General features: G+C 41.7%; 1 protein-coding gene across 5 annotated transcripts in view; it reads left to right on the forward strand.

The window, feature by feature from the left end:
• The window catches only part of LOC123991008 (kelch-like protein 29), a 351,069-nt gene that overhangs the window by 15,662 nt on the left and 307,507 nt on the right, over positions 1-27,900 (forward strand). For 2 of the 5 annotated variants that reach the window (XM_046292107.1, XM_046292109.1), the window contains exon 2: positions 5,648-5,718. The gene's annotated coding sequence lies outside the window, so the exon portion shown is untranslated. Of the gene's footprint in view, positions 1-5,647; positions 5,719-14,640; positions 14,736-27,900 lie in introns of those variants that run through there. The other 3 variants (XM_046292106.1, XM_046292108.1, XM_046292110.1) reach the window with 2 other exon arrangements.

Genomic DNA, 27,900 nt, shown 5'->3' on the forward strand with positions numbered 1-27,900 from the left:
TTTTGTTTTAGGTTATTAACAGTTGAAACACTTAAATCAACCCCAGCAGCTTGTCTCAAATGGAGTCAGTGGTGCTGGCCAAGTTAGATTATTAATGGTGAGTCTCCATCTCTCATACTCTAATTGGTCTCTGGTGATTGTGAAGCATTCTGATTAAGAAATGCCATTAAAATTGATGTATTATGCCTGCAAGTCTGTTTCTCAGTCAGATAGCTATTTTAATCAATTGATAATTACACGCGATTTATTGCTTGAGTTCCTGTTGACAGCTTCACAATAATTGGTTACATGGCAAGTTTTGTGCTGTGCTGTTTGAATGACATCGGAAATATATATGGTGCAAAAATAAAGTTGGGAGGACGATAACTTTTTACTCATTTATTTTAGAGCAATACATCATGGGTAGTTTTTAGCATTTGTTAACTCAAAGTATTCTCTATATTCTGTATCGAAGTTAAACTTAGGCCTAAATCACGTCCATGTGTCCATTACAGCCAGTCTATCCTAGTTGATATGCATCTGTAATGTTCACTCACAATCTGTGAGTATGTTTTTGACTTTGTGAAAAGTCACCCATGGATGACATTAATACAGTGCGTCTTATCCATTAAGGAAATGCTAATGTCTGCTCGGAGCGAGAGGAAGCTCGACGTAAGTGGGCAATTCCATGTAAAAGGACCCATAAGTACCCGATGGGAAGCTCATAGTAGTATGTCAATTTGAATGGCCAAAAATAAACGTCTATATTTATTTGACCATTTCTATGCGAAACATTTGGAGTAAGCAAAGGCTTTGATTTCTGGTTAAACTGATGGAAAAGGGGTCTTGGACAACATCTACCAGCAAGTCTTAAACGTTAAATAGAAATGGATCAAAACAACAATAGTGTTGAAGTAAAGACGTCTGCCAACGTACATATTTCGTTTTAGAGAAATTATTTGCCTTCTTTAAGTTGAATAAACGTTGCTTGTAATTCCATTACCAAAAACCCACATATCTTTAAGAAAGGACACAGAAGTGACACATACATTTGTATTTGTCACATGTGCAAAATACAAAGGGGGTCGACTACTGTTATATGCTTACTTATGAGCCCTTTCCCAACAATTCAGAGTTTAAAAAACTAAGTAAATAATAATAATTAGCAAATAAGAAGAAAAAAAATAAACACAATACAAGGAGTACCGATACCGAGTCAATGTGCAGGAGTACGAGTTAGAGGTAATAATATAATTACGTACATGTAGAAAATGTGAGTCACTGCAAATAGTCCGAGTAGCCATTGGATTAACTGTTCAGAAGTCTTACGGGTTTTATGGAAGATGTTCAGGAGCCTTTTGGTCCCTGACTCGGCGCACCGGCACCGCTTGCCATACGGTAGCATAGAGAACAGTCTGACTTGGATAGCTAGAGTCTTTTGACAATTTTTAGGGCCTTCCTCTGACATCGCCTGATATGGAGGTCCTGGAATGCAGGGAGCTCTGCCTCCATGATGTACTGGGCCGTACGCATTACCCTCTGTAGTGCCATGCAGTCGGATGCCAAGCGGATGCCATACCAAGGCCAATTTAAACGGTTTTGATGGTTATTTTTATTTTCATGACCGACTACATCCATAACCGTCAGTTACAGTTATTCAATTAATGCCACAGCCCTAAAATGTCATAGCTGACACCCCCTTCTTTCTGCAGACATCCTTGAATCTTAATTCAGAGCAGATATTTAAGTGTTTTGAAAGCATAGTCGCATAAAGAACTGAGGGAGATTTTACTATAATTCTGTTGCCCAACTTTGCATCTGCACAGTTCTTGTCTATTGCTGGTGGGGTAAGTTTCTCAACCAAGGGAAATCACAATGAAAGTGTGTCTGGATACTTCTATAACATGCCTTTTACAAAAATAGAGACTTAATTTAGAAGAATGACATAATTCAGGATATTGTTATACAGAATGTTCTACTTTTTGATGCATGATGATAATGTGTTTAACTGATATGATAAATCTATTTGCTAAATTGTAATTTTTCACCACTGTGGCCTATTTATTGCCTTACCTCCATCTTACTTAATTTGCACACACTGTGTATAGACTTTTTCTACTGTATTATTGACTGTATGTTTGTTTATTCCATGTGTAACTCTGTGTTGTTGTTTGTGTCGCACTGCTTTGCTTTATCTTGGCCAGGTCGCAGTTGTAAATGAGAACTTGCTCTCAACTGGCCTACCTGGTGAAATAAAAAATAAATTTACATGAATATTAGCAAGATAAAGAGTATTATAATTCAGATAAATTAAACTAGTACTAGTATTTCAAGTGATTAGGTACGATAAGCCTAATTAATAAATCATAAATTAACCAATATATCACTTAAATACTTTTCGAAAGACAGAATGCAATATACAGTGCCTTTGGAAAGTAAATCGTTTTTTCCCTCATCAATCTACACACAACACCCCATAATGACTAAACAAAAACAGGTTTTTAGAAATGTTTGTTAATTTATAAAATAAAAAAACGTAAATATTCAGACCTTTTACTCAGTACTTTGTTGAAGCACCTTTGGCAGTGATTACAGCCTCGAGTCTTCTTGGGTTTGACGCTACAAGCTTGGCACACCTGTATTTGGGGAGTTTCTCCCATTCTCCTCTGCAGATCCTCTCAAGCTCTCTCAGGTTGGATGGGGAGCATTGCTGCACAGCTATTTTCAGGTCTCCCCAGCGAAGTTCGATCAGGTTTATGTCCAGGCCCTGGCTGGTCCACTCAAGGACATTCAGAGACGTGTCCCGAAGCCACTCCTGTGTTGTCTTGGCTGTGTGCTTAGGACCGTTGTCTTGTTGGAAGGTGAATCGTCGCCCCAGACTGAGGTATTGAGTGCTCTGGAGCAGGTTTTCATCAAGGATCTCTCTGTACTTTGCTCCGTTCATCTTTTCTTAGATCCTGCCTAGTCTCCCAGTCAATACTGCTGAAAAACATCCCCACAGCATGATTCTGCCACCACCATGCTTCACCGTAGGGATGGTGCCAGGTTTCCTCCAGACGTGACGCTTGGCATTCAGGCCAAAAAGTTACATTTTGGTTTCATTAGACCAGTGAATCTTGTTTCTCACAGTCTGAGAGTCTTTAGGTGCCTTTTGGCAAACTCCAAGCAGGCTCTCATGTGCCTTTTTACTGAGGAGTGGCTTCCGTCTGGGCCACTACCATAAAGGCCTGATTGGTATAGTGCAGCAGAGATGGTAATCCTTCTGGAAGGTTCTCCCATCCCCACACAGAGGAACTCTGAAGCTCTGTCAGAGTGACCATCACCTCCCTGATCAAGGTCCTTCTCCCTCGATTGCTCAGTTTGGCCGGACGGCCAGCTCTAGGAAGAGTCTTGGTGGTTCCAAACTTCTTCCATTTAAGAATGATGGATGCCACTGTGTTCTTGGACCTTCAATACTGCAGAAATGTTTTGGTACCCTTCCCCTCAGAGCTCTATGGACAATTCCTTTGACCTCAACTGTGGGACCTTATGTAGACAGGTGTGCCTTTCCAAATCCTGTCCAATCAATTGAATTTACCACAGGTGTATTTCAGTCATGTTGTAGAAACATCTCAAGGATGATCTATGGAAACAGGATGCACCTGAGCTCAATTTCGAGTCTCATAGCAAAGGGTCTGAATACTTATGCAGATAAAGTATTTCTGGTTAAAAAAAATTATAAATGTGCAAACATTTTAGAAACCGGTTTTCCCTTTATCATTATGGGGTATTGTGTGTGTGTGTATATATAGCTGAGGCTGTTATATTTATTTAATCAATTTTAGAATAAAACTGTAACATAAAAAAATGTGGAAAAAGTCAAGGGGTCTGAATACTTTCCACAGGCACTGTATAATATGTCTGCAACTGCAGACAACACCCCAAACTATTAATAACATGAGTCTATTCACACTAGCCAGCCACTGTTTTTACTATTCACTAAGGTCAAATGTGCAGCATTTTAAGAGGTGTTTCAAATCTTGCACATTCATCATAATGGAATTCATCCAGCCATGGCTTTGAGGGGAAAAGAAACGTATGAATGTTCTCACAGTTCCCTGAAGTAAAGGCCTTTTAGAGAAGAATTTGATCGTTTCTCTGAGCTGTGGGTCATTTCTTATCGTTTACTTGCCAGATGTCCAACATGAGCACCTTTTTTTAGTTTGGTTGAAACATGACTAACCACTCAAACACTGGTTTGAATGGCAGATGGGAGACATGACAAAACAATCAATGACGTCCTTGTATTTAGGCAGTGGGATTGTCTGGATGTTTCCATATCACTTGGCATTATTGAAGGTGAATATTATGTAAAACTAAACATGCTTTAGGTTAAAAGTATTAAAAATAGCATTTCTTTCTGCGATGCTGTTATATTTAGGTTATCGGGTTGGAGTGTATGCAATAGTTATTGAGACCTTGAGGGGAAAACCCTGGTTTCCAGCCATTACCATCCTCTGGTCTCCATCTCCCGGTCTCTCTGGGATGGATGACATCATGACACGAGATCATAAGATCATAGATCACGTTGTGGTGACTTCCACACTCTGTCACCGTGGACCAGTCAGAAACGGCCTTGTTTATGAAACAACAAAGCGTTGTTTACGTTCGTTCCACAATAGAGACCTTTGAAGTGCCGTCACCCATACAGAATGCTGGCTTTGTTATCAGCTGATTTAAAGACGAGCGTTCAGTTCTAAACGCAACATAAAATACTGGTCATTTAGATCTAAATGCAGCATAAAATACTGGTCATTCAGTTCTAAATGCAACATAAAATACTGGTCATTCAGTTCTAAATGCAGCATAAAATACTGGTCATTCAGTTCTAAATGCAGCATAAAATACTGGTCATTCAGTTCTAAATGCAGCATAAAATACTGGTCATTCAGTTCTAAATGCAGCATAAAATGCTGGTCATTCAGTTCTAAATGCAGCATACAAGACTGGTATGTTGCATGCCAGAACTAAATGACCAGTCTTGTATGTTGCATGCCAGAACTAAATGACCCGTCTTGTATGTTGCATGCCAGAACTAAATGACCCGTCTTGTCATTTAGTTCTGGCATGCAACATTGTTGTAGGTGTTGGATGGTGTAACACCTCTGACCTGAATCGTTTGCTCCGACTACTCCCTGGGATCATGTTCAATTCCAGCCATGCTTCCAACCTGACCTTTACCAATCTCTGTCTGGTCTAACATTGACCTCTAAACGTATATACACAGACGCACACATGCCCACACACATTCACACTCCTGCACGTGCAGATGTGCACACACACACACACGTACACACGTACACACACGTACACACACGTACACACACACACACATACACACGTACACACAGAAAGAGAGGGAGAGAAATATGCTTTATCAGATATGTCAGGTTTAGCTGTAGTGTATCACACACCATGTTTGGGATGTAATTTGTCTGCACTCAAAGATTACCACAAGCATGTTTTTGGATTGTCCATGCAGTCCAATTGGTGTGTGAGTGAACTGACGTCTGATTTGAAGTAAACCTATTTTGGATAGATGATGAGACTGATGCTAATTATTGGTATAAGTGTTTTTTTTTCTTTTCCCTTTTCTCACCAATATGCTGTGGTGTTGTTGTTTCTGCAGGTGTAGACGGCAATACTCAGATCTCATTTGTCTGTGATGAGAATCGCCATCCACCAGAGACCTAAGGTACGGTAAGATATCAAACGCTCATTATCTCATCTACCAATAAACAATTCATCATGCCTGAGGAAAAACCACCAATCATGAATACACACACACACACACACACACACACACACACACACACACACACACACACACACACACACACACACACACACACACGCACACCCCTCAAGTGACTAGGTAATCTGATGCAGTCGAACACACCATTTTCAAGCAAACATGGAAATATTGATGTTGATTTCCCTGAAACTTGTCTCAGTGACTGATGGTGATTTCACAGTATAGCTCTCTTTTGACGTTTATAAAGATTGTTTTGAGTGTTGTTGGAAAAACTGATGCTATTACTGTTGCATATTCATGAGCCTTTTGTGAGCTGTTGAGGTTTATATGGTTGAAGTAATTCGTTCAGGGTCAGATGCATAACACAATGACAAACGCAAACCTACTTCTGTATTTTCTGCGTATAATATTTGAGCAGACTTTAGTTCATGTCTCTTGGTATTAGAACAGCAGGGGGAAAAAGTCTAACGAGTTAGGCTCTAAATATTTCTGAGTTTGGTAATTAGACTTAAATTACACTCCTTTGATCCTGTAGTATGGTGTGTGATTGTGTGTGCACATCTATGCGATTTGTTTAATTAGTGGGGGGGTCAAATCACTTGAATTACTTGATTCAGGGCTTCATTAATTTTGATTGACTTCTCTCCTTCCAAATGAGGGAGGGAGGGAGGGAGGGAGAGAGAGAGGGGAGGGTGACCTAGGTCTGTCTTTTTGTCTAGTCCAACCTGCCATGATCTTGGAATTCTGAGAGCAAGCAACAAAAAAAACCGCAGCCAGGCACCAAGCAATTATGGGTTTAGTGTCCGGTCTCGGGTCATTAAGAGATAGGATTACTGCTGGGCCGGAGGACCCCAGGAATGTGTCGTCCCCTCTGGTGGCCCGACTTACCGCTGATGAAATGGAATTGAATTAATGGGGCTGCCCACAGCGCTGCCTGATTAAAATGACACACACGGCTTTGATCCATGCTGGTCCCCTGAGGGACATAGTGGGGTGGGGTGAAGGGGGATTGGGAGGAGGGTGTGTGTGATTATTTTAATTTTATTTAACCCTTATTTTACCAGGTGTCACTCGGCTGTGTGCTTGGCTTGGGTCAGTGCACCCCTGATTTTAACACGACTCAGTATGTGTGCTGGGGTCCATCTCCCAACTCCACAACTTTCTCACTGGGAGGGCTGAACCTGTCAGGTGCAGAACTGGTTGCCTGATTTCTGGTCGTCAATGGGTTAAAAAAAGAAACAACTACAGAGATGGCAGCTGTAGATCCGAGATGGGTGACTCCAAATATAACATTGTCAAGTAGAAATATATTAAACCAAATACAGTTAATGTTTGACTTTGCGATGCTCCTTTGACGGTAAACATCTCAGTATATATTTTGTCTGAAATACTGCAAATAGAAGTAAATGTGTTGAAGATTAACAAAACCAAATCAAATGCAGTAATGTTTGTATTTTGAGATGGAAAGTAAAATTGGGGATACAGGGAGCTACGTTAAATTAAACTAAACCAAGTCAGGGCCGCTGGTTTCTGCATACTCTGGTCAGTTAGGGCCGCTGGTTTCTGCATACTCCGGTCAGTTAGCGACGCTGGTTTCTGCATACTCCGGTCAGTTAGGGCCGCTGGTTTCTGCATACTCCGGTCAGTTAGCGACGCTGGTTTCTGCGTACTCCGGTCAGTTAGGGCCGCTGGTTTCTGCGTACTCCGGTCAGCTAGGGCCGCTGGTTTCTGCGTACTCCGGTCAGCTAGGGCCGCTGGTTTCTGCGTACTCCGGTCAGCTAGGGCCGCTGGTTTCTGCGTACTCCGGTTAGCTAGGGCCGCTGGTTTCTGCGTACTCCGGTCAGCTAGGGCCGCTGGTTTCTGCGTACTCCGGTCAGCTAGGGCCGCTGGTTTCTGCGTACTCCGGTTAGCTAGGGCCGCTGGTTTCTGCGTACTCCGGTTAGCTAGGGCCGCTGGTTTCGGCGTACTCTGGTTAGCTAGGGCCGCTGGTTTCGGCGTACTCCGGTTAGCTAGGGCCGCTGGGGTAGGCTTCCTTCACCCGCTGAAGAAGTTCAAAATGCCTGCTGTACCTTTTTTTTTGAAGTGTGTTAAGCTTGATTCAGCTTAGTGCGGTACTTAGCTGTATAGACAGAAAATCACGAGGGTTGTCTGTTGTGAAGGTGTCTGCTATGCAGTAAATATAATGATTGCAATGATATGACCTCTAACATGGAAACCAGGCAGTGCATGTGTGATATGGTATGTGCATATAACTGCAAGGTCATGTTTTCTACCAGCCCTTGGTCATTAGTAGTAAAACGGCCTCTGTCCCTGCCTGTACATCCATTGTCATAAAGCGTATACATTCCACTCATTTGAAGCCTGAGCTCGCACTCACACACTGTATACAGACCATGCAACACGCAGACATTAACATTGAAGCATCGTCTCTCAGCCGAGTGATTAAGACATTGCGCCCAGTAGGGGGTCGGGGGTAGAGTGGAGACCCCTGGGGATGGAACACACAGCAGGGGTCACATGACAACACACAATCCCCAACACCCCCCCCATGCTGCACCACACGGGTCACAACATGACATCTCACCCGGGCCATTGAGCCTAATATCTGTGAAGGAGCTACTGATGCACGCGCACAAACAATCAGCGTCAGCCTGTTCACCATCCATTAGGGACCATGGTTTAGCATAAACTCCAACACTAGCCAGAATTATTACTCTATACGTTTGCATTACAACGTTGCCTGCAAGGTTTTCTTTTCTTCTAAAGTACACTTCAGTAGGTGGTTTCAGTGAGCGAATGAGTATCATAGCAGTGGGTGATATAAGGCAGGGAAAACCTGAAACAGAGAAACTTCAATCCACTTGACACCTGTATGTGTGAATTTATCTAGCTGTGGAGTGTTAAGAGCTATTGCTGAGAGGATCCCTATAGTCTCTCTGTCTCTTTCAATTCAATTCAATGGGCTTTATTGACAGTTCCAGTCAAAAGTTTGGACTCCCCTGTTCATTCATTTTCTTTATTTTTTTGCTATTTTCTACATTGTATAATAATAGTGAAGACATAAACTATGAAATAGCACATATGGAATCATGTAGTAACCAAATACAAATCAAAATATATTTAACATTTTAGATTCTTCAAAGTAGCCACCCATTGCCTTGACAGTACAATGCATTGAGGGTAATACACTTAATTTCAGGAATAATAACTAATAGTAAATGGCTAATAAATAAACAACCATGTATGGACAATGTACATGATGACCATTACACTATGTATTACTTGTAAGTTACTCCTTTACATTTTCCACATTTTGTTAGGTTACAGCATTATTCTAAATTCCTTATCAATCTACACACATTCTCCATAATGACAAAGCAAAAACAAGTTTGGAGATTTTTTTTTGCTAATTTATCTATTTTTTTTAATCAACCGTTTAATCAGTCCTTTGTTGAAGCTCCTTTGGCAGCAATTACAGCCTCGAGTCTTCTTGGGTATGATGTTACAAGCTTGGCACACCTGTATTTGAGGAGTTTCTCCCATTCTTCTCTGCAGATCCTCTCAAGCTCTGTCGGGTTGGATAGGGAGCGTTGCTGCACAGCTATTTTCAGGTCTTTCCAGAGATGTTTGATCGGGTTCAAGTCTGTGCTCTGGCTGGGCCACTCAAGGACATTCAGAGACTTGTCCAAAAGCCATTCCTGCATTGTCTTGGCTGTGTGCTTATGGTCGTGGTCCTTTTGGAAGTTGAACCTTCACACCAGTCTGAGGTCCTGAGTGCTCTGGAGAAGGTTTTAATCATGGAACTATTTTGTACTTTGCTCCGTTCATCTTTGACTCAATCCTGACTAGTCTCCCTGCCGCTGTAAAATACCTCCACAGCATGATTCTGCCACCACCATGCTTCACAGTAGGGATGGTGCCAGGTTTCCTCCAGACGTGACGCTTGGCATTCGGGCCAAAGAGTTCAATCTTGGTTTCATCAGACAAGAGAATCTTGTTTCTCATTGTCTGAGAGTCCTTGAGGTGCCTTTTGGCAAACTCCAAGCAGGCTGTGCATTTTAACTGAGGAGTGGCTTCCGTCTGGTCACTCTACCATAAAGGCCTGATTGGTGAAGTGCTGCAGAGATGGTTGTCCTTCTGGAAGGTTCTTCTATCTCTATAGAAGAACGCTAGAGCTCTGTCAGAGTGACCATCGGGTTCTTGGTCACCTCCCTGACCAAGACCCTTCTCCCTCGATTGCTCAGTTTGGCCGGACGGCCAGCTCTAGGAAGGGTTTTGGTGGTTCCAAACTTATTCCATTTAAGAATGATTGAGGCCACTTCATGGGGACCTTCAATGCTGCAGATATGTTTTGGTACACTTCCCCAGATCTGTGCCTCAACACAATCCTGTCTCGGAGCTCTACGGCTAATTCCTTCGACCTCATGGCTCGGTTTTTGCTCTGACATGCATTGTCAACTGTGGGACCTTATATAGACAGGTGTGTGCCTTTCCAAATCATGTCCAATCAAATGTAATTTCCCACAGGTGGACTCCAATTTGGGAAAACATCTCTAGGATGATCCATGGAAACAGGATGCACCTGAGCTCAATTTTGAGTCTCATAACAAAGGGTCTGAATACTTAAGGTAAGTAAGGTATTTCTGTTTATTTTTTTATACATTTGCAAAAATGTATAAAAAACAGTTTTCACTTTGTCATTATGGAGTATTGTGTGTAGATTGCTACGGAGTTTTATTTAATCAATTTTAGAATGTTGTAACGTAACAAAATGTGAAAAAAGTTGAGTGGCCTGAATACTTTCCGAAGGCACTGTATATACAATGTAAATGCTTCAGGGAATTAATGGTCATGGGATGTCCCTCGGGCTATGGCATTTAGATAGAAATACATACACAGACCGTATACAGTCAAAAGTTTGGACACACCTACTCATTAAAGTGTTTTTCTTAATTCTTTTACTCTTTTCCACATTGTAGAATAATAGTGAAGACATAAACTATGAAATAACACATGGAATCATGTAGTAACCAAAAAAGTGTTAAACAAATCAAAATATATTTTAAATTCTTCAAAGTAGCCACCCTTTGCCTTGATGACAGCTTTGCACACTCTTGGCATTCAATCAGCTTCACCTGGAATGCTTTTCCAAGTCATCCCAAACCATCTCAATTGGGTTGAGGTTGGGTGATTGTGAGGCCAGGTCATCTGATGCAGCACTCCCTCACTCTCCTTCTTGGTCAAATAGCCTTTACACAGCCTGTAAGTGTGTTGGGTCATTGTCCTGTTGAAAAACAAATGATCGTCTCATTAAGTGCTAACCAGATGGGATGGCGTATCGTTGCACAATGCCGTGCTGGTTAAGTGTGCCTTGAATTCAATATAAATCGCAGACCGTTTCACCAGCAAAGCACCCACACACCATCACACCTCTTCTATGCTTCACGGTGAGATCCACACATGCGGAGATCATCCGTGTACCTACTCTGAGTCTCACAAAGACACAGCAGTTGGAACTAAAAATCTGCAATTGCAGCAATTCAAGCATGAAGGCCTGATTCACGCAGTCTCCTCTGAACAGTTGATGTTGACGTGGCTGTTACTTGAACTCCGAAGCATTTATTTGGGCTGCAATCTGAGGTGCAGTTAACTGAGATTCTGCAGAAGAGGAAACTCTGTCTTCCTTTACTTTGTCCTCATGAGAGCCAGTTTCATCATAGCACTTTTTGTGACTGCAAAACTAATTTTAACACCTGATATTTGAAACAAATTACAGGGGACTACCTCATGAAGCTGGTTGAGAGAATGCCAAGAGTGGGAAAATCTCTCAAGGCAAAATGTGGCTACTTTGAAGAATATCAAATATTTGTTTTAACACTTTTGTGGTTACTACATGATTCAATATGCGTTCTTTCATAGTTTTGATATCTTCAATATTATTCTACATTGTAGGAAATAGTCAAAATAAAGAACCCTGGAATGAGAAGGTGTCCAAGTTTTTGACTGGTACTGTGTACAGCTGAAGTCGGAAGTTTACATACACTTAGGTTGGAGTCATTAAAACTCGTTTTTCAACCACTCCACAAATGTCTTGTCAACAAACTATAGTTTTGGCAAGTCGGTTAGGACATTGACTTTGTGCATGACACAAGTAATTTTTCCAACAATTGTTTACAGGCAGATTATTTCACTTCTAATTCACTGTATCACAATTCCAGTGGGTCAGAGGTTTACATACACTAAGTTGACTGTGTCTTCAAACAACTTGGAAAATTCCAGAAAATGATATAATGGCTTTAGAAGCTTCTGTTAGGCTAATTGACATCATTTGAGTCAATTGGAGGTGTACCTGTGGCTGTATTTCAAGGCCTACCTTCAAACTCAGTGCCTCTTTGCTTGACATCATGGGAAAATCAAAATAAATCAGCCAAGACCTCCACAAGTCTGGTTCATCCTTGGGAGCAATTTCCAAATGCCTGACGGTACCATGTTCGTCTGTAGAAACAATAGTGCGCAAGTATAAACACCATGGGACCATGCAGCCGTCATACCACTCAGGAAGGAGACGTGTTCTGTCTCCCTGAGATGAACGTACTTTGGTGCGAAAAGTGCAAATCAATCCCAGAACAACAGAAAATGACCTTGTGATGATGCTGGAGGAAACCGGTACAAAAGTATCTATATCCACAGTAAAACAAGTCCTATGTCGACAACCTGAAATGCCACTCAGCAAGGAAGAAGCCACTGCACCAAAACCACCATAAAAAAGCCAGACAACTGTTTGCAACTACACAAAGCTTGTACTTTTTAGAGAAATGTCCTCTGGTCTGATGAAACAAAAATAGAACTGTTTGGCCATAATGACCAGTGTTATGTCTGGATGAAAAGGGGGGAGGCTTGCAAGCTGAAGAACACCATCCCAACCGTGAAGAACGGGGGTTGCAGCATCATGTTGTGGGGGTGCTTTGCTGCAGGAGGGACTGGTGCACTTCACAAAATGGATGGCATCACGAGGGAAGAAAATTGTGGATATATTGAAGCAACATCTCAAAACATCAGTCAGGAAGTTGGTCGCAAATGGGTCTTCCAAATGGACAATGACTCCTGTATATAAACTCAGCAGAAAAATAAACATCCCTTTTTCAGGACCCTGTCTTTCAAAGATAATTTGTAAAAATCCAAATAACTTAACTTCACAGATCTTCACTGTAAAGGGTTTAAACACTTTTTCCCATGCCTGTTCAATGAACCATAAACAATTAATGAACATGCACCCGTGGAACGGTTGTTAAGACACTAACAGCTTACAGGCGGTAGGCAATTAAGCTATGAAAACCTATGACACTAAAGAGGCCTTTCTACTGACTCTGGGAAAAACACCAAAAGAGAGAGACTCAGGGTCCCTGCTCATCTGCGTGAACATGCCGTAGGCATGCTGCAAGGAGGCATGAGGACTGCAGATGTGGCCAGGGCAATAAATTGCAATGTCCGTACTGTGAGACACATAAGACAGCACTACAGTGAGACAGGACGGACAGCTGATCGTCCTCGCAGTGGCAGACTATGTGTAACAACACCTGCACAGGATCGGTACATCCGAGCATCACACCTGCAGGACAGGTACAGGATGGCAACAACAACTGCCCGAGTTACACCAGGAACTCACAATCCCTCCATCAGTGCTCAGACTGTCCGCAATAGGCTGAGAGAGGCTGGACTGAAGGCTTGTTGGCCTGTTGTAAGCCAGGTTCTCACCAGACATCACCGGCAACAGCGTCGCCTATGGGAACAAACCCACCGTCGAAGGACCAGACGGGACTGGAAAAAAAGTGCTCTTCACTGACGAGTCGTGGTTTTATCTCACCAGGGGTGATGGTCGGATTTGTGTTCATCGTCGAAGGAATGAGCGTTACACCGGGGCCTGTACTCTGGAGTGGGATGGATTTGGAGGTGGAGTGTCCATCATGGTCTGGGGCGGTGTGTCACAGCATCATTGGACTGAGCCTGTTGTCATTGCAGGCAATCTCAACGTTGTGCGTTACAGGGAAGACATCCTCCTCCCTCATGTGGTACCCTTCCTGCAGGCTCATCCTGACATGACCCTCCAGCATGACAATGCCAACAGCCATACTGCTCGTTCTGTGTGTGATTTGCTGCAAGACAGGAATGCCAGTGGTCTGCCATGGCCAGCGAAGAGCCCAGATCTCAATCCCATTGAGCACATCTGGAACCTGTTGGGTCAGAGGGTGAGGGCTAGGGCCATTCCCCCCAGAAATGTCCGGGAACTTGCAGGTGCCTTGGTGGAAGTGTGGGGTAACATCTCACAATAAGAACTGGCAAATCTGGTGCCGTCCGTCTCTGAGTCTGTATTTGGTCAGGGTCTGTTTTCCTTTCTTTCTCTCTTTCTGTTTGTCTGTCTCATTTTCTGTCTCTTTCTTCATCTTTCTCGCTCGCTCCCTCTCTCTCTCTCGGTCTCGGTCTCGGTCTCGGTGTCTCTGTGTATGTCTTTCTCCAGTGACTGAAGGAGAAAAGGAACATGCTATTATAACGCACATACAGAGTTCCATAAAAACTATATAGAAGGAAGTGAATTATGAAGTGCTCAACCTATTTTGACAAATGTCATATTTTAAGTAGCGTTATTGCTGTTCTGAAACACTATTACACCATATAGTTCTTTATACTGGTAATAAAATAAGTCCCCAGATCTTCTGAGAACATTACAGGCACATATATTGTTTCAGTGAATAACTACCCCTGCCACTGTTGCTCTAATGTGTCCTCTTCTCTAGTAGGCCTTAAGGGGAAATGTTGAACATAAAACCAATTCCTTTGTCTGTTTCTGTGTCCAGTTGCAGTGGTGGGCAGGGGGATATGCTGTCAGACCTCTGCTACTGTGGCTCCAAAACGGTGGGGGCTCAAGAGGAAGTGGCTGTGAGGGAAGGAGATCAAACAACATACTGTATGCCTAACAGAGCAGTACCTTGTGTGATTGCCTGCTTTGTGTATGAGTATAACTTACTGTATATCGATGATAATGGACTTGCTTTATTTAGCCCTTTTCCAAGTGCCCGAAGCGTAGTATATCAGTACTGTAGTAGCTTAATTGAGCACTTAAATCACCAACCACCCCAAGAAGTAATGTTGACATAGCTGTTAATTCACCTCAAGAACAATTACGAGAGAGAGAGAGAAAAATAGCCTGTTGAGTTCTGCAAAGCCATAGTGTCGTTGACTATTGCAAATGTTATGGGCTCTGGACAAAAGTAGTGCACGATATAGGGAATAGGTTATAGCTCTGGTCAAAATGAGTGTACCATGTAGGAAATAGGGTGTCATTTCAGATGCATCCATAGACTTTCTCTCTATACGGTGACAAAGGTGGCTCTGTCGTCCCAGTGTTATTTGCCGAGAGCCTCCCATGAGGCCTAGCTTTCGCTGCATTTGCTGACAGCTAGCATTACACACACGTACACACACACACACACACACACACCTCATATATCCCCTGGCTGCCATTTAACCTGTTCGGGATCCACATCCACATCATGCTTTGCATCCCTGATATCCGTGCCTTTCCAAGGCCATGGTACGTCGGTCATGTCCGCTCACTTCTTCTCCAATCTCAACACATGATCTTCTTCATATGCATCCTGACACACGTCCTGATGCTGTATGGATTTTCTACAATAGGATCTTGCTTCGGCCTCTACGGAGAAGCATTAAGATGACACTATATGGTTCATATTTCACAGTGTATGCCTAGAGTGCACAAGTAGCCTACAGTAAATCACAGATATTGTTACTTTTACTATCAGTGTAGATATTGCATATGGTTTTACTTTACGTCATGTGCCGTACGACAAGGCTTGTCATAACGAGCCCCGGTCTAGATAGGAAACCGAGGCAGCAGCATCACAATACCAGACTGTGGAAAGAATTTCCCCCTGGGGGGGGACTATTCTAATACTAGCCTCTGAATACATATCCTATATAAGTATATTCTCAGACAAACAGGTTGGCCATTCATTGTTATGTTACCTCTGAATGAGGCAGTGTTATTCTGACTGTGTCTCTGAGCAGTGCAGGGCAGACCCGCTGGTATTGAAGGAGAGTGATTTCCCTGCTCTGAACAGTCCTGCTAAAATGTTAATTTACATCTCTCTCCTGTAACTACCCAATGTCCTCCAGATCTAATGCATTCCCGTAACAGAGGGACGGACCTCTTATCTAAATGGTTTTTTCAAATATTCTGTTTTAATCGTTCACGGTCAACTGGCCAACTGAGTGAAAATGTTACATGACATAATTGTTGGTGCGTCAAAGGGATTTTTGCGTATCTCCTTATGTTGACATAGGTTTTAATGTCCTGCGGCGGAGTCCAACTCATTCCCGAGCACATATCTCTAGCCTACATATGTAGAGGAACGTCTGTGATGTTTTCTGGTATGTTCAGCAGCGTGACTAAGGCAGTAAGGGAGGCAGATGACCGGGAGGTTGGTTGTTTAGGGCTCTGGTCTACTGGAGGCGTGAAGAGAATTATAACTGTGCCGCTTCTTCACAAACCAGAGCTAGTTCAGACATGATTTACGGACATATATGGCATTACTGTAGCTTTCGAGCTTTTTGCGTAGTGGCTGTATTGACTTTCCTGTAGATAAAATGCTTATTTTGGTGGACTTTTGACAAAACTAACAGATAAGGTTAGGTCTTCTCATCCCAGGAGATTATTTGAAAAAAATGGATGAATACAAATTCAAGCGAACAATTTTATTGATATAGATAGCAGACAATCCCAATCCTCTCTAGATCCATGGGTTGTCCACGGGATCTATTAACTTCAATTCAATCAATCAAACCAAACATAAATAGCTTAGTTTTTTTCTGAGAATCTGGTCATGTTGATACAGTAGGGAAGTAAAGGGAACACCTCAGTCAGTCATCTCTCTTCTGGATCCACAGGCTGTCCATGTGCTGCCTGTGTAGAAGCATTTAAACGGTTCCACACACTGACTTATGGACAGAAAACGTGCCGTACAGATGTCAAGACAAGATTTTAGGGGGGGAAAAGGGATGCCCCGATGCAGGTTGACCTGGCGAGGTGAATTCCTACCACAGTATGACATTTCACGTAATTGTGCCCTAACCCCCCCCCCCCCCTAACCATCATGTTTTCAAAACATTCAACCACAACACATCCTCTGTCAGTTTTAACCCCATCCACTCCTGGCATGAGATGGAGATTTTATCGTCTCTCTCTCTGTCCAAGTAGTAAACTGAAGAATGGCAGTGTGGCTTGTAAAGTTTTTTTAGTTTTGTTTTTCCACCAGGCTGATTTATCAAAGGCATAACACAAAACTAATAGACTGTTGTTTTGTTGGACAAAGTTAATCAAGAAATTGCTGCCTGTGTTCTCGCGATTTGAGGCAAAGCTTTAGTTTTATATATCTTGCTGCAAGACCATTACAAGGAACTAGTGAGCCTATTCTACAGTGTCGGGTGGTAGTAGTAAACTGGACCATTTAAACATGGCGGGTAAAGTTTCAGATGGAAGCTTTTATATTGTTCTGATTATTTTCAGCAGCCATTTATGAAACCAGTGAGCAGTCGGATGTACAGAACAGTGTGTGACAGTCTAGTCGAGAGAACAGAGCAGAGTTCATGTGACCTTGATTATCCCTCAGATATCGGCAGGTAGCAGGTGCACTCAGCTTTCCAGGGAAGACGGACAACAGTTATTAAAAGCAACACTTAAATGGGCAGATACCCTTCAACTGTCAAGCGGAAGAAAGGGAAACAGTAAGGATCACGCAGCGAGAACAGGAAATACCAGCACCTCTCATGATGTTTGCTGTGGTGGCTTTTATGTTAGACTCAAGTGTCGCGTTGACGGTGCTATTCAAATACTGTTAACATTTCTTCATTAACAGCATTAATAATAATAATAATAATAATAATAAGCATTCACATGTGTGTGGTTCAGAACGTGAACATTTGAGTGTCTGCTTCATAAATCACCAGCTGTCCTTCAGTCGTGTCAATCACTCCAATCACATTTGATCAAATCAAGTCAGAAGGCATCAGACAGGTCAAATAGAACACCAGGAATCAGCTGGACTGCAGTGTTCCATCAGGACATAACCCTCTGGAGTAATGCATCCTGGGATTGAACAGGTTGATACATGCCCTGTCTGTGCAGTGTGGCTGGTATGATGATTGAAGCGAAGCGGTCTCTTATAATCACTTTAAATCAGATTTGGCCCTACGATTCATGGCCTATTATAACTCCGACATACTGTAATATGTTTTTAAGAGATTTTGCCCCGTAATCTTGTTTCCTTTCTGATTGCTGCGGCACATCTGTCATTGCATCCCTGGTCCGTTCCATTTCATTTGAGAGTGAAGGTGGTTGTCATGTTTTTAAGGAGAGGATTATATCCAGATGGCACGCCGCAGTCCTGCACTATCCCACCCTGTCACTTGCGTGCACACGTACTCCCAATGCCACGAGGAAAATGAAAACGAGACGTTCAAGAAAATTTAAACAAACAAAACAAGTTAACTAACAAAAAAAGGCTTAGAATATGGTCCTCGTTTATTTGCAAAACATGAGTGTATGTGGGATGGTATTAGACTTTATCAATAAATGAATGAATGACTGAATTCATGTATGAGCTGTTTGTATGTGTAACCCCCTGGTAACTTTGTTGTTTTTAAGCACGTAATGTATTATTTACTGTGTACTGACTTTGTTGCATGTGGGCCAGGCAACAGTCCGATGACAGTGTGTTGAGGAGAACACCAGTAACCATTGGCGCCAACTTAGAATTTTCAATCTAATAACAAGCTCGTCTAGTTTAGGCCTGTAATTTGTAAAACTTATCAATATATACTGTACAAATGCACTGCTCAAAAAAATAAAGTGAACACTAAAATAACACATCCTAGATCTGAATGACTGAAATATTCTTATTAAATACTTTTTTCTTAACACAGTTGAATGTGCTGACAACAAAATCACACATTATCAATGGAAATCAAATTTATCAACCCATGGAGGTCTGGATTTGGAGTCACACTCAAAATTAAAGTGGAAAACCACACTACAGGCTGATCCAACTTTGATATAATGTCCTTAAAACAAGTCAAAATGAGGCTCTGTAGTGTGTGTGGCCTCCACGTGCCTGTATGACCTCCCTACAACGCCTGGGCATGCTCCTGATGAGGTGGCGGATGGTCTCCTGAGGGATCTTCTCCCAGACCTGGACTAAAGCATCCGCCAACTCCTGGACAGTCTGTGGTGCAACGTGGCGTTGGTGGATGGAGCGAGACATGTCCCAGATGTGTTCAATTGGATTCAGGTCTGGGGAACGGGCGGGCCAGTCCATAGCATCAATGCCTTCCTCTTGCAGGAACTGCTGACACACTCTAGCCACATGAGGTCTAGCATTGTCTTGCATTAGGAGGAACCCAGGGCCAACTGCACCAGCATATGGTCTCACAAGGAGTCTGAGGATCTCATCTCGGTACCTAATGGCAGTCAGGCTACCTCTGGCGAGCACATGGAGGGCTGTGCCACCCCCCCCCCCAAAGAAATGCCACCCCACACCATGACCCCACCGCCAAACCGGTCATGCTGGAGTATGTTGCAGGCAGTAGAACGTTCTCCACAGCGTCTCCAGACTCTGTCACGTGCTCAGTGTGAACCTGCTTTCATTTGTGAAGAGCAAAGGGTGCCAGTGGCGAATTTGCCAATCTTGGTGTTCTCTGGCAAATGCCAAATACCCTGCACGGTGTTGGGCTGTAAGCACAACCCCCACCTGTGGACGTCGGGCCCTCATACCACCCTCATGGAGTCTGTTTCTGACCGTTTGAGCAGACACATGCACATTTGTGGCCTGCTGGAGGTCATTTTGCAGGGCTCTGGCAGTGCTCCTCCTGCTCCTCTTTGCACAAAGGCGGAGGTAGCGATCCTGCTGCTGGGTTGTTGCCCTCCTACGGGCTCCTCCAAGTCTCCTGATGTACTGGCCTGTCTCCTGGTAGCGCCTCCATGCTCTGGACACTACGCTGACAGACTCAAAAGTGACCAAAACATCAGCCAGGAAGCATAGGAACTAAGAAGTGGTCTGTGGTAACTACCTGCAGAACCACTCCTTTATTGGGGGTGTCTTACTAATTGCCTATAATTTCCACCTGTTGTCTATTCCATTTGCACAACAGCATGTGAAATTGATTGTCAATCAGTGTTGCTTCCTAAGTGGACAGTTTGATTTGATTTCACAGAAGTGTGATTGACTTAGAGTTACATTGTGTTTAAGTGTTCCCTTTATTTTTTTAGAGCAGTGTATATAAACACAACATGCAACAATTTTCAGTTAATTTGAGGAAATTAGTCTGTTGGTCTCAGATACCTTTTTAAAATTGCCTCGCAATGAGCCTCAGGATCTCGTCACTGTATTTCTGTGCATTCAAACAGCCATCGATAAAATGCAATTGTGTTAGTTGTCCATAGCTTACACCCACCGCCACCATGACGCACTTCGTTCACAATGTTAACATCAGAAAACTGCTCTTCCACACGATGACATACACGTGGTCTGTGGTTGACACTTGTTGGATGTACTGCCAAATGCTTTATAATTCAGTTGGAGGCGTAGGGTAAAGGGTAAAGAAATGAATGGTACATTCTCTGGCAACAGGTCTGGTGGACATTCCTCCTGTCAGCATATCAATTGCATGCTCCCTCAAAACTTGAGACATTTGTGGCGTTCATTTAAAAAAATATATATATTATTAATTAATTAACAATAAAAAAAAAAATGTATCCCCAATTTCGTGGTATCCAATTGCTGGTAGTTACTCATCGCTATAACTCTACAACGCTACAACTCCTGCACGAGCCATGTGCCCTCCGAAACACAACCCAAGCCGCACTGCTTCTTAACACAACGCGCATCCATCTCGGAAGCCAGCTGCACCAATGTGTCGGAGGAAACACTGTACACCTAGCCACCTGGTCAGAGTGCACAAGGATATCCCTGCCAGCCAAACCCTCCATAACCCGGGCGAGGCTAGGCCAATTGTGCTCCATGGGTCGAGTCTCTGGTGGCACAGCTAGCACTGCGAATGCAGTTCCTTAGACCACTTCGCCACCCAGGAGGTCTAAAACTTCACATTGTAGAGGGGCCTTTTATTCTCCCCAGTACAAGGTGCACCTGGGTAATGCGCATGCTGTTTAATCAACTTCTTGCTATGCCACACCTGTGAAATGGCTGGATTATCTTGGCAAAGGAGAAATGCTCACTAACAGGGATGTAAACAAAAATCAAATGAATACCCTTCTACCCCGCCGTTCCGTCCAAACCCACAGATCTCATCCACACCACGTCTGTCTCCTGCTTCACATCTCTTTCCTTCTTGCATTTCAAAACTTTTTCTCCTTATACCAATTCGGTGGCAGCCACTTCTGGCTCTTGTTTTGGCAGTAGAAATCAATAACCATTATAGGGTAGAGAGACTGTGCTATCCCTCTCAGGTCTGGCACTGCGCCTAACGGCCTGCCCTGCCTGACGGCTGTCATCTCACTAAATTGCTTTGCTAATCTCATCCACTACTCTGACTGACTGGAACTGGGTCAGCAACGACTTGTTGGAGCAGGCCTGGATATAATGTTGTCCCTCTACTCTCTATCTATTTAATTTACTATGGGCCCCTATTTGTTACTTTGGGCCATAAGCCTACTTATTATGCTTTGCTAAATTTAAAATGGAAACATAAAAAAGCACTTTATTCTTGTGATGGGGCAACACTTGGCTTTGAATCAGTAAAACAAGGTTTTCGATGAGAAAGAATCATAAAAAAAAATATATATATATATATATTACAATGCTCTTACATCAGAACTGCTTTTGATTCAATAGAGCACACAAGTGTTTGGAGAGACTTGCTGTGTGAATCAGAATGTCCTGGTGTGTACTTTTTAAAGTGGTCAAACAAAGCTCAGGTGCGTCTCTAAGCCTTAGGCTGTAATTGGACAAATACTGAGCCTAAGACAGTTTCAGCCTGTTGTTTCTGTCCCCTTATGTGCCATTTAAATGGTTGCTTGGAAAGTCCTGTTCAGCGATGTTGTCAATTAAAAAAAATGTAACCTTAACTTTTCCCATCCAAATGCATTTGATTTGCAAGAAAGTCATGTTATAAAATGTTGCCAACAACCTGCCATCTTAGATTTTAAGAGTTGCCAAGCAATGAGAGCTCCCCCTTAACTGTAAACACAGTATGTCTGCAGTTTTCCCTGTTGTTTTTGTTCTCAGCGTTGGCTACAGGTGGCCATTTTCAACAACCTAGTCTCAGTGTAGACAAGGGGTTAGTAGTGCTGTGGGTCTTAGGCCCAATGGCAAGGAACTGTCAAAACTTCACTTTCTGGAAGAGTAAGAATATACCCATGCAGACTTTAAAAAAAGAAAATCAAAAATGTTGCTAGTAAACTACTAGAGCGCCTTAACAATGTGCAGGTATTTATCCTGTTCTACCATGGTATTTCTATACCTCGAACCTGTGGACGTTTGTCGGATGTGTGTACACTGTCTTTGTTCTGAAGGAACATACCTTTTTAATAGCCACAGGCAGACACTTGAAACAACCTAGCCTAAGCATAGACGAGGGACAAGAGGCTCGTTGTCCTGTCGAAGGCTGCGGTGGCAGGGGAACTGTCAGGGCTTCATTCTTCCCCCTGCTCCTTGTTTAATGTACCGTGCAGAGGGACAAGGTGTACTTGCTGCTGCTTCTGCCCTGGCTCTGGTTGTAGAGTCAAAATGGCCTCTGTCCTTCCTTCCCGCAATAGGCATAGAGGAATAATGAGGCCAAGGTGGAGCAGCTGGACAAGCCATTAAGGTAAAGATGCTTTCTGCAGGTCACTGCTGTTCCAGACTCTCTGCCTTGCTGCCCTCCACATGCACTTCCTCTCCCTACCCACAAAAGAAAGGCTTTCCTTTCATGGCCAAAAAATGACAAGCCCCACATCACAGCCCCCCCCCCCCCCAAGATGTGTTATGATTGAGTACCGTATTCAGATGTAAAAGCTCTCATCATACAGCCCTCATACAGCCCTAATGCCCACATATACTGTAGGCCTAATATTATCTTTCACACCTCCCAGGCGTGTTGCCTGTAGGAAAGTTAGCAACCTCATGCTTGACTCACACCGTACTATGCTGGTTCTGATATTTTCTTTGCAAGCCCAGTACAGCTCTGCTTGGTTTGGCCCTCATCCCGTTTAGCTTCATCACAGCCTTGTCTAAGAGACCAGGGCAGAGGATTTCACCCATTTCCCCCCCACCATCTCTCTGGTGAACCCCAGTCTTGTGTCTTTTGGTGTATCTCACAGATTCCAAAGACAATCCGAGCAAAGCTCCTTTTGATGGTAGAAAGTGAATGCCCAGCTGTAGCCCCGACAACGTGTTTGGTTTGGAGGATTCTAGGGGCTGAACAGAAGCAAAGTGTTGTGGGTAGCACAGCCGCCGGGCTGGGTTGTTTTTGATCTCTTTGTCATGGGAACTCGGACCAGACTTTTACTGTACATCTTGGTGAAAAAAAATCTAAATTTGGTTCTCTAACTGTTCTGTTTTGTAATTCGCAGTTCCCAAGAAATTTAGCCTATCCTCAAATGATTTTTCATTGTTTTGCTGAATTACTGATTACATCCAAATGACTCCACGAGACCAATTCAAGAAAAAAAAAAATTGTGTCCCTGTCTCCCTCCACACACACACACACACACACACACACACACACACACACACACACACACACACACACACACACACACACACACACACACACACACACACACACACACACAACGACGTCCTCTCGCATTCTGATTTAGCCACGGCGTGTCTGGTGACTGAATTCTCTCCAGTCACTTTAACGTCGGTCAGAGCACCATCTGCGCTGCTCTCTCACACTGTTTTGCCTTGCTCTCCAGATCCTATTCAGACGTGAATGCCAAAGCAATCAGATGGGGAGGCATTGACATGTACACCCGGAGGTCGCATTTGCGAGTCAAATTCCCCCCTCCGCTATTCTGGCTTGCTGGTAAACAGATTTTGAAGATTAATTTTGGTCGAGTGGTTCTTTTTCACCTTGCGACAAGGGCCATGGTCTCGCTCCTGTTTGGGGAGGGAGGGAGAGAGAAGATGTGTTGGACGGCGACTGAGATGATGATGATGACAAGTCTTCAATTAGGATGATCTTTTCACAGCTTTCTGGAAGGGCTTCATTTATATTCATGTGTGCATTTGGCCTGTTGGTATTTTATATTCAGGTGTGTACAGCTGTATGTCGTTGTTGTATGCCGTTTCTGACAATGGCCATTTTGAGTCAATCATTTTAGACAGTGGGCTGGACAGTGGTGGTTTGTTCTACTTAGAAACTGGAAGGGGGGGGGGAACGAGAGACACAGCATTCCGAGAAAAGGCAACGAAGCGCGGCAATCTGAGATTTTGTTCCTCCTTTGAGGGAATTTTGAACATTCCCCCGGATTTGCTCAAACTAGCATTTCCCACTGTGTTTAGCCTTGCAAATCCTTGATGTGAGGCGCAAGGAAATTGTTGGAATGAATCTTTAATCATCCTGTGATGTTGGCCTGCGGGGATGAACAGCTCAAACAAAGCAGTCCAAATACATAACGCTATAAAAACATCAGCACTTTAATTTTCTGTCTCAGCTCTTTATTGTTCTGAAATAATAAGTTCAGAGGTTGTTAAGCAGCCGGCAAAGCGTTGTGAGGTGTAATCCTCCTAGAATTATGATAATATTCACAGAGTTTATGTGTATGAGACCTAAATGGGACCCTATTCCCGGTATAGTGTAGTGCACTACTTTGGGCCACAGTCGTGCACTAGGCTTATATGTTGTATGGTGCCATTACAGACTCGGCCAATATGAAACCTAGCTGAGGTGAGATGTTATTTTACCAGATGATTATGGACACTTTGGGGAGATTTCATTGAGATCAAAACTAGCTGAGCGTTTAACGGCTGTTCACTGTGGTCTGGATCCGAGTCGGGGGCAAATGGATTCTACAGAACGTCCCCTGCACTGATCACATTAATTACACTGATGACATGTCTTTCCTTGGACTATTGAACTGTTATAACATTTCAGCTGGATTAATGTTGAGGAATTTAACAACTTGAAAGTGATATTTTATTGTCGCTCATCGATTATAAAGACCATTTGAAAAGATTTGAGGTGGCTCTATTGGAATTACTGACAGAATAGTAGGATTTCCCATTCTATCCATACACAATCCTACACATCCTTTTTTAGCTTTAGTGCCTTTTTAGATATGAATATAGACAGGTTGACTCCCTGAAACCCCTACTGCCGTGGAGCAACTCTCATTTGGATCAACAAATTGTTGATCGCATGAATCCAGTCGATCCACCTTATCGACTAGAATATGGGGCATGTAGGGATCTGTAGCTACCAGTCCATATAAGTACTCTAAAACGGTTAAAGGACCAGTGCAGTCAAAATTCAGTTTTCCTGTATTTCATATTATTTCCTGATTAGTATTTTCAACCAGCAACTATATACACAGGACCTTCTAATCAGCAGATTTTGCATGGGTGAAGTTGTTGCTTGCCCAGTGACATCACCAGGCGGTGTAGGTTTTAATAGACCAATAACAGAGTTCCAAACCTCTCTGCCAATAACAAATAGGTTTCCGTTCTTCCCTCCCCACTCAGACCACTCCCAGAGAGTCCTAGCTACATTTAGCATGAGAATGTTTTTTGTTTTGTTTTTTTGTTTGTAAAAAGCCATTTTTGTTTCTTTTTGACATTTTTTTTGCGTAAAATGTTTACTGTATTGTACTAAATTGTTAGCCAGACATGATTTGATATTGAGACAACAGCTGCATTTGGTCCTTTTAAATGAATACACTCAGAGTTAATTTAGTTCAACCTAAAGTAGTAGCACTAAAGTTTCAGATGGTTTAACTCCTCAACTTTGAGGTCAAGTTTGATAGCCGGTCTTTAAACTGTTTTATGATTTGGTCTAATTGGAGGGACCAGTGATTAGCTTTGTTTTATGACTCTGGCAGTCACTCAGTAGTCCATTTTATGTTTCCATCTGATGAGTGATCACGATGAGTTACATTGTGTAGAAGGACAAGACATGAAACACCATTGTAAGGACATGGCGAGATGCTTCAGCTCCATCCACATCCTTCATTACATAAATCTTCCCCATAACCTAATTCCCCCTCTCATCCGCAGACAAAACAAGCTCCATATTAAGTTAGTTTTCAGAGTCTCTGTGGCATGCTTTATAAAGATGGCCAGACTATTAGGAGGAGGATTACATTTCTGCCTTTGGACAAGGTCTGTAGCTTCACATTTTAGTCATAAGTCAGCACGCAAGGACCTAATCGACTTACTTTGTGGTTTGTAAAGGCTTTTGTAAGCTGTGAAATACAATTTGGATCAAGTCTAAGGTGTAGTAGTATACCCAAATGCAATACTTCAACAAGTATATCAGCTTTATTTGTTATTAGACATCAATTATCGTCTGTTTGTGACGTTATGAGTTACTAAGCAATGTAGTATTTATTACTGCTGTGTCCAGTCAGTCCCTGATATGATTAAGTCGAGACGGGTGTTTGAATCAGAGAAGGACAGAGGCGATGGTCAGTTTTAATGTAGTACTCGATAGCTGCTTTTCAACTGTAATGCCAATGTTATGCTAGTGTATTATGTAATACTAGGGAAATTGTGTTTCCATATCTAGGGCTGACAGTGAGGATTTGTGAAGAGCAGAATCAACAACTACTTCAGTATCAAAACAGTTGTTTTGGGGGAAGGTTAAAGTTCAGTTAGCAATTGTTGTGTTAATGTAAGTTGAAAAGTACCAGCAGGTTGGCTTTGGCCCCAAATGAGAGCAGGTCTGACGGCACCATGGCCCAGTGAGACCCAGGTGCCGGCCAGTGTAGATGGAAATAGAAAACTCTGAGCCTATTGGGTAAAACACTGGTGTATATCCTGTACGGCAAGGTATCACATGTCTCGTGTGTGTGTGTGTCTCTGCCTTGTGTATGTGTGTACGCATCTTGTGTGCTGTTGTAGTGATAAGCCAATGGTTTGATATAGGGCTTGCTACATGACTGTTCCTAGGCCGTCATTAAAAATAAGAATTTGTTCTTAACTGACTTGCCAAGTTAAATGAAGGTAAATAAAACAATTAAAATAAATAATTTGGGGAGGAGGAAGGGGAGGACATTCAAGTTACTGCCTAGAGAACGACCAATCATTTTTGTTAAGGGCCGATACTGACGTGTAGGAGTCAAGGAGGCCGAGGGCAGCTATTTTATGCCGATTAAATAAAATAAAAAAATGAAAAAAATATATATATATTATTTATATATATATATAATTTATTATTATTATTATTTTTATATATATATATAATAATATAATAATAATAATAATTATTATATATATAAATAATTAATTATATATATAAATAATTATTATATATATAAATAATAATTATATATATAAATAATAATTATATATATAAATAATAATTATAAATAATAATTATAAATAATAATTATATATATAAATAATAATAATTATATATATAATATAATAATAATTATATATATAAATAATAATTATATATATAAATAATAATTATATATATAAATAATAATTATATATATAAATAATAATTATATATATAAATAATAATAATAATAGTATATATATTATTATAATAATAATACTATATATATATATTATTATAATAATAATAATATTATATATATATATATATTATAATAAATAATAATTATATATAATAATATATTATATATATATATATAATAATAATATATATATATATAATAATAATAATATATATATAATAATAATAATAATTATATATATATAATAATAATTATATATATAAATAATAATTATATATATAAATAATAATTATATATATAAATAATAATTATATATATAAATAATAATAATAATATTATATATATTATAATAATAATAGTATATATATTATTATAATAATAATACTATATATATATATATTATAATAATAAT

Source organism: Oncorhynchus gorbuscha, linkage group LG12 (genome assembly GCF_021184085.1).
Source record: "Oncorhynchus gorbuscha isolate QuinsamMale2020 ecotype Even-year linkage group LG12, OgorEven_v1.0, whole genome shotgun sequence".
Lineage (NCBI taxonomy): Eukaryota > Metazoa > Chordata > Actinopteri > Salmoniformes > Salmonidae > Oncorhynchus > Oncorhynchus gorbuscha.